The sequence below is a fragment of the Rhinolophus sinicus genome, chromosome 15 (assembly GCF_057876585.1).
Source record: "Rhinolophus sinicus isolate RSI-liver-muscle chromosome 15, RSI-T2T, whole genome shotgun sequence".
Lineage (NCBI taxonomy): Eukaryota > Metazoa > Chordata > Mammalia > Chiroptera > Rhinolophidae > Rhinolophus > Rhinolophus sinicus.
Genome location: NC_142515.1, coordinates 40,998,021 through 41,012,437, shown reverse-complemented (window position 1 = coordinate 41,012,437; position 14,417 = coordinate 40,998,021).

The following is a 14,417-nucleotide window of genomic DNA, read 5'->3' as shown; positions in this document are numbered from 1 at the left end:
ACATTCAAGAGCATGAATCTAGTGTTTCTAAGATTGTTTTCACACTTGCTCCCATTGTATGGTACATTAGTTGTCAAAATTCAGTTTTTTATCACTGTGACATTAGCTATGCATAATGAATTCTACTAAATAGAGTAAAAAACAAAGTGAATGCAAAGTTTGGAAACTACTTTGTGAGTGCAACATTTCTGAAATTAATCCTTGTATGCAAGCTGAAGATTAACCAGACTTTTTCTTGAATTGGGTTTTATACACATATACACACACGTATATGCATATTTACAGAGTATTTCATTGAATGCCCTAATTGGATTCTAGTGGACAAGTAGCAATAATTCATTTCTTCTAGAAGAATGTAACCATGGTATAAAAGATATAAAGTGAGAAGTTAGCCAGGGAGAATATATTTGTGTTGTGTGTGCTATTCATGTATTGTAAGTAATCAAGCAGCAGCATAATAAAGAAAAAAGAAAAAAAAAGCAAAGAGCAATTGAAAAAAAAAAGAAAAGAGGAAGAAGGGCCACAGACCAAAGCCATGGAAGTTGAATTAAACATTCTGAGCCATAGATATACTCTCTTTTAAAATGCTAATTTATAAGATTACTCTGTATCTCATGACTTAATTTATTTTCAAGTAAAGACTTTGTCCTCTTGAATTTCAAATTAGGCAGGTGATATATGCAACATGCAAAGGCACTAGTGTGGCGACACTGGTGACCTCCTGTAAATGCAATGCTTCTGGAGAACCAATGCTGTTCCTTTTAGCTGCATTTGAAAATTCCACCCTGTGCTGACAGTACGTCTCAGTTGGGTGTTTTTACTTAAGCCATTTAGATGCAAGATTTTTCACTGGGTTCATGGGCAGGTGCCTCATCAGTTAGATATTTACAGACTATAGTCTACAAAATATGGAAATCATTTAGGAGCAGGTAACTCTTGGGTAGCAGTCAATCAATCATATAGTCACACATTCACAGACATGAAAGTGCTAGCCAGAAACAACAGTAGGAGACATGAAGTGACTTGCCAGCATCTCACTCCTGTTGCTCACCATTTCTCTAGAAACAACATTTTAGTAACATGGATTTCCACTGGAATAATGATGGAATGGGTGATACCCAATTGTGGTCCCATGGAAAGAGTATTTAAATTATGAGTCTGAGTACATTCTCAATCCCAAAGACAAGAGTGGTTGTATTTTACAGGCATTCCATGAAGAAAGAACTGGATTCAGTTCTCTCTGCATGGATGCCAACCAAAATTGGCACATTTTTCTCATTTTCTCCCAGTCTGATAAAAGAGACATCCTTTTGGTTTGATGATTCATGATAGTCTCAACTGGAGTGGCAATACCCATGGAATGTTAAGTTTCACTATTGTGTGAGAAGATACACAACCTCTCCAAAATTTAGTCATTTAAAAATTAGGAATGGGTTTCACTGAGGTTTTGATGCAGATTAAAGGGGATGATTTAGGTAAAGCACTTGGCACAGTGCCTGGCACACAGTAAATGAACCTGTGTACCAAGCATGGTGACTACTAAGGCAAGAAATCCAAGAGAGAGGACAATGCCACATGTTGCAAAATAGAACAATGTAGTCTATTCCTGCCATTCTCTTAAACCAAATGCCAACCTTACTGCTTAGTGCTTCATGCCAGTGATTAAAAATTAGAAAACAAGAGCTATGAGAAAGTAAAAGAAAACAAAAATGAAAACATAGGCTGGAGAGAAAATGCAGGTGGTGGGAGAATAGAGGAGAGTATGGCACTTTCCAAGAGTGAGTTTCCTTCTCACTGAGCCTACGTTGTCTCTGTGGAATAAGGACTGGGCCACCCCAAGGCCAAACTTGCCTGAACCTCTGATTCATTGGGAGTACTTTCTTTTCTATTGTTCACAGTCATTTTATTTTTCTTATTTTTCTTGAAAACTGGATACAGAGAGTCTAGTTAATCAGATTCCTCAATGTTCCTCACTACTCAGCACTGTCACCTTTAGTCAGTACAAGGGCCTCTCTTTATTTATTTTCTCCTTCTTCCATAATATCCAACCCCATAACATTTTCAATGTATGTCTTTAAATGTGCGGGTATCCTTCTATACAGTGTTTTATGGGTGTGATCATTGCACAAATGGTGTTACATAGTAAGTTTCATCTATCTGCTTTTCAGACGAACCCTTTGTTCTCTTGAATTTGCAATTAGGCAGGTGACAATATGCTACATGAAAAGGCACTAGTGTGGCAATACTGGTGACCTCCTATAAAAGCAATACTTCTGGAAAAGCAATGCTGTTCCCTTTGGCTGCATTTGAAAATTCCACCCTGTGCTGATAGTACATCTAAACTGGGTGTTTTTACTTAACCCATTTAGATGCATCCAGTCATTTTTTTCCTGTGGCTTCCTATGTTCCTTAGACTGCCTCCACGTTTTACTCTCCCATTCCACTGGTGGTAAAAACCACTAGTCATTTCCTACTGCCTGGCACTACAGTGAATCTTGCCCTGGGGTCAAGATCTAAAATCAGATTCCAGGTCCTGCTCCAGATGTACACAAAGCATCTTGTGATGGACATGTGTGGGAACCCACTGGTGATTGGACTCAGTCATGAAAATCCTTCCCTGCTCTAGCACAAAGTTGATATGATTCTACAGAATTTAAGAGTCATAAAGAATCTGAAAGACTCTGGCCCAGCCTGGAGACTGGCTCTCCTCTGGCCAAAAAGAAGAGAAACTGAGCTTAACTCCCGACTACCTGAGAGGCTTAAAGAGACTTTCCTCATGGTGGAAGTTGTTAGATATTGGGATGAGTTAGTCAGTCACATCTGGCCTTAGTATTTTGTGTCATCTGACCATCATGAAAGGTGTGAGGACAAGATGGCTTCTCAAGAGCCCCTTGAATATTAAGATGCCTGACTGCCTTAAAAAAATAATCCCTAGTAAGCTTGTGCAACACCCATTGAAAGTTGCCTTCTAATTCTGTTATTTCACATATGAAGTCTAAAAAATAGTAAACTGCCAGTAGAAATTCTATAGATTGTTCAAACTATCTCAAAGCCTTTCAGATTCTTCGTGCCTCTTGACTTCTGTAGAATCATATTAACGTGAATATAAACTTCCCTTTGTCTTTAGTCCTGCTCTGGGTGGTAAACCACAGAGCAGCACCACCTCATTCATTGGATGGAAGGTGTTCAGACTGCTGTGATTTTGCTCCCAGCCCCACCCACCCGGGGATTCTTCGACCTCATTGCCACCACAGCCCACATAGCCTTCCACTTTATATATCGGAGAGATTTCTTTAAAAATAACTAGTCATAGTAAATGGCCAAACATCTGACATTTCCAACTCTTAGAGAAATGGGCTTACCGAGCTTTAAAACAAAAATAACTATAAGTGGACTCACACCCCAGCAGATTTTTTCTGTACTGCTAGCTACCCTTGCTCTCATTCTGCTTTTATTTGCATAGATAACCAACATGGTGAGGTCCTGGTACGTAAAGATACACGTTCACATGCTCTTTCAGTCTTATTCAAATGTTTCTTGCCCAATGGAATGGATTGATGTTCCAAGTCTTAGAACCAATCTACCAGAGTGCAAAAAACTGATGTGAGCATCATCAGAGTAATATTTACCATTTTTGAGTACATATTGTGGCCAAACACTGTGATAAGTGCTTCACATGCATTTACCTCAGTTAATTCCCACAACATTACCTTATGGGGACGGTAATGGGTTCCCCAGAAGCAGAACCTGAGAGGAGGCGTGACATGCCGGTGATTTATTTAGTAAGCACGCTTAGGTAAGACCAACAAAGGCAGGGGAAGGAAGCAGGAAGGTAAGAAGCCAAGCAGGGGTATAGTTTCAGGCAATCCCACTCTCAGCCTGGTCTCAAGGCAGGCTCATGAGTATAAAGTACACCTCAGAGTCGGCTTTCATATTCCTGCACCAGTCACCAAAGACTAAGTGCTCTGGACAAAGGAGAGGTAGGGAATAAGTGTAAACTTGTGGGCACTCTAGGCTCTCTGGCTTTGGAGAGTTGGGGGATGTGGCCCCAACAGTATGCAGGACATCCTCCAATGAGAGTCACACAAGTGGGTTCTTAAAGGTGAGCAGAAAAACATAGGAAGCCAGGACGGACACCCAGAAAAGCAAAAAGGACCCAAGCACATCTGGGATTGACCTGCCTACTAACCTCTATTTTGAAATTCTGAAAAACCACCTGGACTATTTGACGGGGCACACTGATGGAAGTTTTGTATGCCGGTGAGTAAACATGGATGAAAAACAATGCATCCTTTTTTGCTTCTATGTCAAAAAGCTTCTGAAATCAATTTGAAGAACATCAAATGATATTCTCCTTGATTAGCTTTTCAAAATTACAGAATCTCAAACATAATCATCCTTCCAAAAATATACACAAGACCTTATTTGAAAAGCCATCATTGAATTTTCCCTAGATTGTGCACAACAAATTTAATAATGATTTACTTGAACCCAAGCAAATTTCTGCCACACAGAATTTTATAGACTTAAGTAATTTTTTAAAAGGACCCAGGATAGCAATTCTGATTCTCCCTAGATTCTCCCATCATCTCCCTAAACAGACACAGACTCAGTCCAGGAGAAATAATCAAAATCTAATAGATTTAAGGCAAATTTTTAACATTTTTATTTTAATACCAATTGCCTGATTTCCATCGTGTTGACTTCCTAATTTTTATTGAGCCTGCCACAGGACCTAAAATGAAGTCATTGCTCTGAACCTAAGCATTGGAATCTAGACCTGACTCCTAGTTTTAATAAATTAACAGAGCATTCCCCCAACTGCCTAAGGGATAAGCAACCCTGCCAGCTGCAGCCATAAGGCAGTGTCTCCCCTTAAATCATTTTTTTCTGGTCTTATTCAGACAATTCTATGGAGAAGAGAATGGTTTTATTGATCCATATATCTTTCTGCAAGTTGTTGAGGGCGGGTTGGGGAGTAAATATCTAAGCTCTTCCCAGTATCTTTTTGTTTTCTTTTCATAGTTTGGTTTGTTTCTGAGTGACAGATATACTGGTAATAGGAGTGAATGATGTCTCTATGTGTGATGGTAATCTTTGTTGAAACTAGCTCTTCCCAAAAATAGCATTCATCTCTTAGTTACAATGGGGACATACTTCTTGATTATGCACATCCTAAAGCAGAATTGGCATTCATAACCAATTAGAATATATCTTTTGTGTCTTAAAAAACTTTTGGTATGAGCGAGGCCCTCAACTGACAGCCATGAAAACATGCTTCTATTGAGAGTGTCTTGACCAAAAATCCACCCAGAAAGTCAGGGCCTTCTAGGTTGAAGATAATTCCAGATCTCATTTCTTCTAAAACAGACCACCCATTCTCAGCAAAATCTGATAACAGATTAGCTTTGATCTTCAAGTCTGGAGGAATGCATTACAGCTGTCACTTTTCCATCCCACCCTTTCCCTCCCCCTAAGCCTGAACCCTGCTTCTAAGCCTAGCCCTGTAGAAATTCCATTTGAACAACATCATACCATATGCAAGGAGATGATGCAAATGAAAGTCTGGGATGCTTTGTGGTGGGATAGGTCAAAAAGGTCCACTTTTCAAATCATGCAGAGGTTAATATTGAACATCTTAAACTTCAAATTTCTGGCATCAGAAGTAACTTTCCCATCTGCTATATTTTATCTTATCTTTAGAAACTTTGTGATCATATATTTAGTCCTCCTTCTACCTTTCCTAAGGGTTGATATAAAGATTATCACAAATCATTTCAATTCATCGAAGAATCTTTGAACTTCAACTATGTGCCAAAAATAGTATGAGACTCAGTCTGTGGCCTCAGAGAATACCTAGTATCTAGTAGGACGCACCCAAATAGTAACAACAATGAGACGATAAATGAACATACCAAAATTAACGCTAGAGGCCAGGTATGGAAAACAGGCTACATTTCATCTGCTAACTCAGATCAGTAATGTGTGGTTGTGTTGTGAGTTATTCTGAGGCACAATCTAGACTCAAAGGCAAAGAGTGCTGGGGTTGCTTAACGGTGTCTGACATGACTCTGGGAGAATGAACTAATAACATAATTGTCAAGTTTGATTTATTCCACAGATACTGATGGCACAGATACAATCTAATACGTGCAGGCATTTTTAAGTACCCGTGTCTCTATTATTATAGAGTTTATATTCTATTGTGGGAGGCAGGCAATGAAAACCGACAAACAAATATGTATTTTTATTAAATAAGTGCTATGAGGGAAAAAAGGAAGAGGATAGAAAGTAATCAAGAATATCATTTTCAGGCAAAATGGATGAAGGTGGTCAAAAGGAACAAACTTCCAGTTATAAAATAAATAAGTCAGGGGATGTAATGTACAGCATGGTGACTATAATTAATAATACTGTATTGTATATTTGAAAGTTGCTAAGAAAGCAGCTCTTACCACAGGAAAAAAAAGTTCTTACCACAGGAAAAAAAAAATCTGTAATTACGTGTGGAGGTAAATGTTAGCTACACTTACTGTGGTGATCACTTAGCAATATATACAAATGCACTGAATCATTATGTAGTACATCTGAAACTAATAAAATGTTTTATGTCAATTATACCTCAATTTTAAAAATACCACTTTAGACATAGATGGTTAGAGAAGTTCTCTCCAAGGAGGTGTTATTTGAGTAGAGACCTGAATTAAGTGAGTCAGAAATTTGGAGAGGACACAGCAGGGCCAGCTTGTCTCTCTGAACTTCACAGCACTTGGGGCCTCAGCTAAGATTTGGAAGCGAGGGACAACCAAATGACTAGAGGCTAGAATCATCAGGAGGTGTTTACACTCACCTATTTGTGTAATTCTGGCTCTTGGCTGAGACCTCGGCAGGGCTGTTAACTAGATCACCTATTAGACATAGGATTTCTCCATGGGGTCTCTCTGCCTGGGCTTGCTTGGGCTTCCTTAAAGAATAGAAGCTCAGTTCCAAGACTGAGTGTCCCCAAAGAAGAAGGGAGAAGTATATAGTGTATTTTTTATTTAGCCTCAGGAGTACGTGATGTCACATCTACCATACTATATTGTTTCAGGCAGTCAGGTCCATCCAAAGTCAAGGGGAGAAGATACAGACTCTGCCACTCAATGGGAGGAGGGTCAAGGTCAACTTGTAAGAAGAACATATGGAATGGGAGATATTGCTGCTGTCATCCACCACCGTACCATGAAGTGAAAGAGTTGGATAGTTTTCCAGAGCTGGCTTTTGATTGGTGAAGGGAAGAAAAGGAGATGAAGAGACAATGAAGGATACTCTATGCCAAAAAGGAGAAAAGGTGGAGTCAGGTCTTAGAGCAAGAAAGAAAAGCTCAGCCACCTCTTACTTAATTATTTGTCATCTTTCACATGCAAAGCTACTGCCAGGACTGCTCTCTCACTTTTTTTGCCTGGTTCCTGCATGAACCCATGCTCACTGAGACAAGAAGATGGTTACCTCTATAAGTGGTCAGCCCTCGTGTTTCAGTAGCTTCAACTCTGTGAAGGTTCTTGACCCCAATGAGGCCCAGCAGTTTTCCTATTGGATCTCCCAGGTAAGAAACAACCTCTTTCAAAGCCATATCCTCTCATTATCCTCACACAAACTCTCCACAGAGGGTCTGAACTTCTGGACTAATGGCCTTTAGTGCAGGAAAAGTGCAAAAACAAAATATTTCTTCATAAACAGTAATAGCAACAGCAACAATATTCCTTTTCGGTGGAAGAACCAGACAGCCTAAAAGTCAATACAAAATACTGAGAGGTGGTGCCCAGATAGCTGTGTTTTTAAAGCATGTGGGTGATTCTAAGGTGCATGGTGGTTGAGAACTACTGCCTGATTTGTCCTAACTCCCTTCCTCACTGCTGCCCCTGCCACCCCTCCCCTTGCTTATTGTGCTCCAGGCCCACTGTCTTCTTGACAAGCCTTTAATAGGCTAAGCATGTCCTTGTCCTGTGGTCTTTGCACATGCTGTCCCCTCAACCATCAGCGCTTCCCCTGGTTATCTGCTTGCCTCACTCCTCAATTCAGGGACCTGCACCAGGACCATAAAGCTTCAAGAAGCAGCCCCCTTTCTCCTTGGATGTCCCACGACCTAGGCCTCTTTGAGTTTCTATCCATTTGTAGCACCATGTTCAAGGAGGCCCAAAAGGTTCACATGATAACTAGAAGTAACCGTCTTAGCTTAGAGTTGGAAAAGAATTTAGCCTTAAAGTTCTGTAATTATACACATTACTGCTCACTTGGCAACTTTACCATCAGATCAAAGAAGCAGTGACTCAGCCTCCCATATGGCCCTTTCTCTGAAAATAAGTCTCTTGATTATATCTACATAAACTCATTGTTCTACTTTCTGAGCAGCCCCTGGCCTGGCTGCAACCCCAACCCCGGTCTGGCTGTTTATTCTCTCTGGCTCTAAGGAGGCTATGTACATGTGAAGCAGGAGTGGAGTGGGAAGAAACGGCCAGCAGGGATAGCAGTTAGGAGGCCCCATGCAGTGATGAGAGCCAGAGGAGGGAGGTGTTGGGGAGGAAACATGTCCCCTTTGCTCCAGGGTAACCTTTCCAAAAACAGGCATCCTGTCTCTTTTTATCAAAACCACTAACGCATATATATTCTTGCATATCTGGCACTATAAAGTTCCAGATGTTCTGCTCTTGGCTTTCACACACGTCGACAGGAACTTATATTCAGGTCATTCAAGGTGAATGGAAACATGGCAGATGATGTCTGAGACAGGTGTCGGAAAGGGTGTTCATCCAATAGATCTCCCGGAGCCATCCAATTGCCAGACTTGCAAATACCTTGAGCCCAAGCTCTTCACAATCGTATAATTGTTATTTTCAACACCACAGGCACAATCATTTTAGAAGGGACCCTCAGCCACTTGTCCGTGTTTCAGCAGCTTTCACATCCGTCTCCATGATGGTGGGGTCTTCAGGCAACACCTCCAAAGTTTCTCTCTATCCCTATCGTGCCCTATAGAGCAGGCACTGACATGGTTGCAGGGAGTATGACACTCACTGGATAGGGTTGCTCAGTCTCTCTTTTCCCTGCCTCAAGGAAGTGCGGGAAGGGCCAGACCTCTATGATATTCCCACCTGACAGAGAGACCTCTGAATCAGAACTTTGAGAGGCAACCTGGAGGCCACCATTCTCTTGAGGGCCTTGCTTTCTCTGCCAGCAATGGAGGTGGGAGCAGGCTACAGCCTTCCCTAAAGGCACCGGACCTCCTGAGCCCACTGAGCCACCCAACAACTCCCCACAGGGGATAAGGCCTGTGTTTGAGAAGTAGCAGGAAGCCCTCACGTGGCCCCAGCCAAAGTCTCCAATCCAGTCTCACCAGGAAACCCTGACATTCAGGATTATTGGACACTTGGCACCACGAATATAGCTGAGACTTTGAGCGCCTTTTGGCCACTGACATCTTTTCTCTACAAGTTAGAACCTGGCAGCAGGAAAAAATCGCTAAATGATCCCCACGCACACAACTTCTAAGTTTGTTTTTCTTTCCACTCACTATGAGCCTGGCACTGTCCTCACAGCAATTCTTCCCTGCCTGCCCTAACGCGAGCCCTGTACTGCGATGAGGAAGAGGAGACTCAAGAAGGAGTAGGAGCCGGTCTGTCTGATGGCTAATTCCTCGCTGCGGTGCTCTGCTATACAGCTCCCATTTCCTTTACAAACAGATAATGACCCAGACAAGCTAAAGAATTTACCAAGTTTACACACTTAGTACCAGAACAGGGATTGGAACTCACTTCAAGACTTGTTCACTTATTTTATTTGCACACTACAATTGTTTGCTTGTTGACTGGAGTTAGACAAATTTATTCCAAAATTCTTAGAGATAGATTAACATTAGCCACGTGCTATAGACCTAATGTTCCTGTCCGCCCCGCCCCACCCCCTCATATATATATGTTGAAACCTAACCTCCCATATCACTGTATTAGGAGGTGGGGTATTTGGGAGGTGATTAGTTCAGGAGGGCAAAGCCCTCATGAATGGGATTAGTGCCCTTATAAAAGAGACTCCAGAGAGCTCCCTGGCCCCTTCCACCATGTGAGGACACAGAGAAAAGAGTCGTCTATGAACCAGGAAGTAGGACCTCACCAGACACAGAATCTACCAGCACCTGGATCTTTCTATCCTACAGAACAGTGAGAAATATATTTCTATTGCTTATAAGCCACCCAGTCTGTGGTGCTTTTGTTACGGCAGCCTAAATGGACTAAGATACCATAAAAGCTCTAAAAACAAGGAGAAAAAAATAGGAGATTGATAAGCCTATTGGATATTAAAATATCTAAGGAGACTTTACAATTAACACAGCTAAGCTCAGCATAAGAATAGACAGAGAAAATGGAATAGAATAGAAAATATATAAATAATTAACATATGTACAAGCACATTTGTCCTATGATTAAAGTTGTACTTCACATAACTGGAGAAGAGATGGAATTTTTGATAAATGGTGTTGGGACCACTGGATAGGTATTTGAAAAGAAAATATAAAATATATTTATATTTCCACATCATTTTTAACTTTAGAGATCTCAGTGTGCAATAAAACAAATATAGAGTTAACACAAAACTGTGGGTGAATTTCTTGAGAGTGGAACATTTATAACTCTGATTCAAATCTTCAGGAAACAAAAGAAAGCACTGATAGCTACAACTATATAAAAATCAAACTTTTATCTATGAGGATCCTGAGGGTCAGAGAATGTAAGCGACGTACTTCAGGCCACAGAGTTAGTGGAAGCTACTGAGTGTAAGGCCAGTTTCTTTGGCTTTACTCTCAGATGTTTCTGTATGCTGGCCATTGTAATTCCCTCCTCCTCCTAATAACCCTCCTGTTCTCTGCTTGAGTCCATATCTGCAAACTGTCTCACACCTACAAAGCCCTTTTATCACTATATGCTCAGAGCCATGGATGGCATTAGGTTCCAGGGTCCTTTGAATGAAATGTGCATCTCATTTTCACTGCGCTAGTTGGCTAAAGTTTAACCTGTGATGGGATTGTGAAGTCGTCCAAAGTTCACCCATGTTGTAATCTGTACATATAGGTAACAGATGAGCCCCAAGTCGGGCAGACGTTGGCTCTGCAGCTGCATCTTTGTTTTCTGCAGCGGTAGGAGGCCAGCTGGACAGCATCTCTCTGGTAACTCCAGTTTAGAAGACACCTCATTGGGAAAGATAATGACATAGAAAACCTATTCCCTGCCCTCAAGTGTCTTGGCAGCAAATTTGGAAATTAGAAGGATGGAGGGGACTTAGAGGTCATGTAAACCAACAACTAGTCTTTCAGGAGACATCGGTGTGAACCCAGTAGGAGATCCTAGGTAATCAAAGCCAGAGCGTGTATGGCACAGAACACGCTGAGGTTCAGAGAAAGGCCGGATCAGAGGCAGAGTGATTGAGGCTCCACGTCACCAAGACAGATGGCTAGTGAGAGTCCCACCCAGGTTCCATTCACTATTTATCCCCACCCGGAGCTCTAAGCCTTCTTCCTGTGGGCGGTACTTCCTGTGTACAGTTGTATACAGCACCACTTCTCTTACCCTCATTGCTCACAGTAGGCCCTGTAGTCTGGGTTGTCACTTTGGGTGAAGACTGAAACATTACCCTGGTCCAGGCAAACACGCCCTCAGGCATTGTGATAATAGGGAATCTGAGAGTCTAGTGTTTGGCATCCTGATAATTAGACAATGAGTTAAAACTGGAAGTGAAGCTCCACTCATTCAGGCAGGTTCTTTGAGGTCACAAGGCAGAGATACAAACAGAGTCTGCAGATCACAGCAATGCGGGCCTATTACAAGGGTCCTTAAGCATACCACCTATGCTGTAGTCATCCTAAGTCTCAATGTTCCCAGCTCCGGGGCAAGGTGCGTTGACAGCCACTAGGAAGGTACACAGAAGCAGCTGGGACTCCCCAGCTGAGAGGCCACTCTCTTCTTGTCTGCTCTATGTTCATCCTCCCCAGAGAGAGAGAGAGAATGTAGTGAGGTTGGTCTGATAAGACCAGGTACACAACACCTTCTTGAGCACAGCCAGTCTCCTTCACCCTGACGCCATTTGTGTTTTGGTTCATATGACAGTTCCCAGTTCCAGCCACCATGGCCAGGAGAACAACCAATTTCATTTCCATTAGAAAGCACTCTCCATGAACTATGGGAACCAAGGTAGGAAACAAAAGGAGTGTGTCGACTTTTATCAAAAGTGAACTGTAGATGTCAGTGAGATTTTACAGACCTCTCCTTCTCTCTTCCCACTACAGCCACTTTAGTTCTTTCGCCCTTTCTATCTTCATTTGCCTGTCTCTGAGATCGTTCTTTCTTAGGCCAGACAGAGGAGAGGGCTCCTCTAGCCTCTGGAGAAACCTGATATAAAAGGCCCTTCTCTGAGCAGCAAGCATTGCAGCAGGGATCCAAGGTGGAGAGGAAGTCTGAGGAGAAAGGAGGAGGGAGGAGGGCAGGCTTGGCCCAGTTTTAGGACTGCTCCAACCACAGCCCATCGGCACTGGGTGATGGTCATTAAGAACAGGTGGTTCAGAGCTACTTAACTGAGGTAGCTGTCACTCCCCTGTTTAGCCACGTCCTTGGGATTGTGATATGTAGACAATTATCTCCTTAAGCCTGCTCTGCTGCAGGCTGAAAGAAGGGGTGGTCATATCCCTTGGGTTCACTACTCCCCTCCTTAGGACAGCACCCCCATTGAGAAGCAGATGTGACAGCTTTGACTCTTCTGGAAGGGCTGTTAAAGGTTCTTCTCTCTAATAAACCTCCTTCCCAAAGAAGCGATGTGTGGTCTCATTAAATATGCCTGTCTCATTATGAGAGTCACCCAGGGAACTTTTGAAAATCATAGATTTCCAGGCCCCACATCTTATCTACCAAATCAGAGTCTCTGGAGAAAAGGGCAGCCCGAGATTCTATATTTTTATAAGGCTCTCCATGAAATTCTGATGATCAGCCACTTTGGAGAACCAGCTAAACTTAAAGTAAAATTGAAGGAAGCTCTGGAGATTCTATGAGGTATCTATTTGCCTGTGGGAAAGTACCTCCTAAAATGGTGAGTTAGTTAGTGTTTGGATGCCTAGACTCAGGAAAACACTGTGATGAGGGGTGAGGAAGAAGTAAGGCAAGCACATAATCCCCTGGTTTTCCCTAAAAACTTTGGTCTGGTCCCTTATGGAAAAAGGTACTATGACCAGAAACCAAGCATTTGTTTTCATAATGCACTCTGGTCACAAGCAGCAGGGAACCTGAAAGACAGACAGACAGACAGAGATGGAAACTTTCTGCCAGCGGTGTGCTGGAGCTGACCTGCATCCAGTTAGAAAAATCAATTGTTAAATTTTCAAGAATTTTGCAAGCCAGTTGACCATAAGTTGGTAGCTTGTAATGAGCTATGGTGGGAGTAGTTACACCACAGCAATTGGAAAAGACTACAGATTAGAGCCTTTCTGTTTTCTGGAGAGCCAGTTACTAAACATTTACCAGCATCTTACTGCCCTCTTCCTGTTCTTTGGGAACACAGTGCATTTGGTACATAAAGCATTTGGCAATCAGCTGCATAATCACGGAGCACCAGGAGCAGTGATGGGCATGAGATGCCTTCCTCAAGCAACTGGTGGGCAGATGACATCAACAAACAAGGCATAGGAGGACTGATTTGAGTATATGTGAAACACCTGGGGCCACCCAGCAATAACCTGAGAGACTTCCACAGGTGACACAAGTTGATTAAATGTGAACTTAAAGGCTAATAGGGCCTTTTTCGAAGCCACAAGTGAGGAACTTCGAGGTTGCAGTAGACATTCCTCTAGGGTTCCTAACAGATCTCTATGTGATCTCTCCTGAAATAGGGCTGAAGACAGGCTCCCTGCTCTCCACATTGGTCAATTCCACTCTTGGGCAGCTCTAGCTGCTAGAATGCTTTCTCATGTTAAGCAGAAGTTTGCTTGTCTATTTTTTCCCCCACAGCCCCATTTGCCCACTGGTCTCTCCCAGAGCTGTTTGCAATAGAAGCCATATAGGGAAGCTCTATGGTTCCTATGGAACAAACACCTTTACCACAGTCTCCCCTGGGGCTTCTCCCCTTGCTCATAATCCCATCAGGGAGGGTCTCTGTCCAAGTTTGTCTGTACTCTTGAATGTTCCACTTCCAATGGATGTGATAACAAAACAGCACTTTCCACAAACCAAGCTTCCCTCACCCCTGCCATTTAGAGTGATCTCCATTACTGTTGAACTCCTCCAATATTCTTAATGTCAAAAGCTTTGCTGCCAGAGGTGCAGAATTGATTCTATGGAGTGGTTCACACACTATAATATGCTTTCATTTATTTATCTGAAAGTATCCTACCCTGGGCTGTGTGT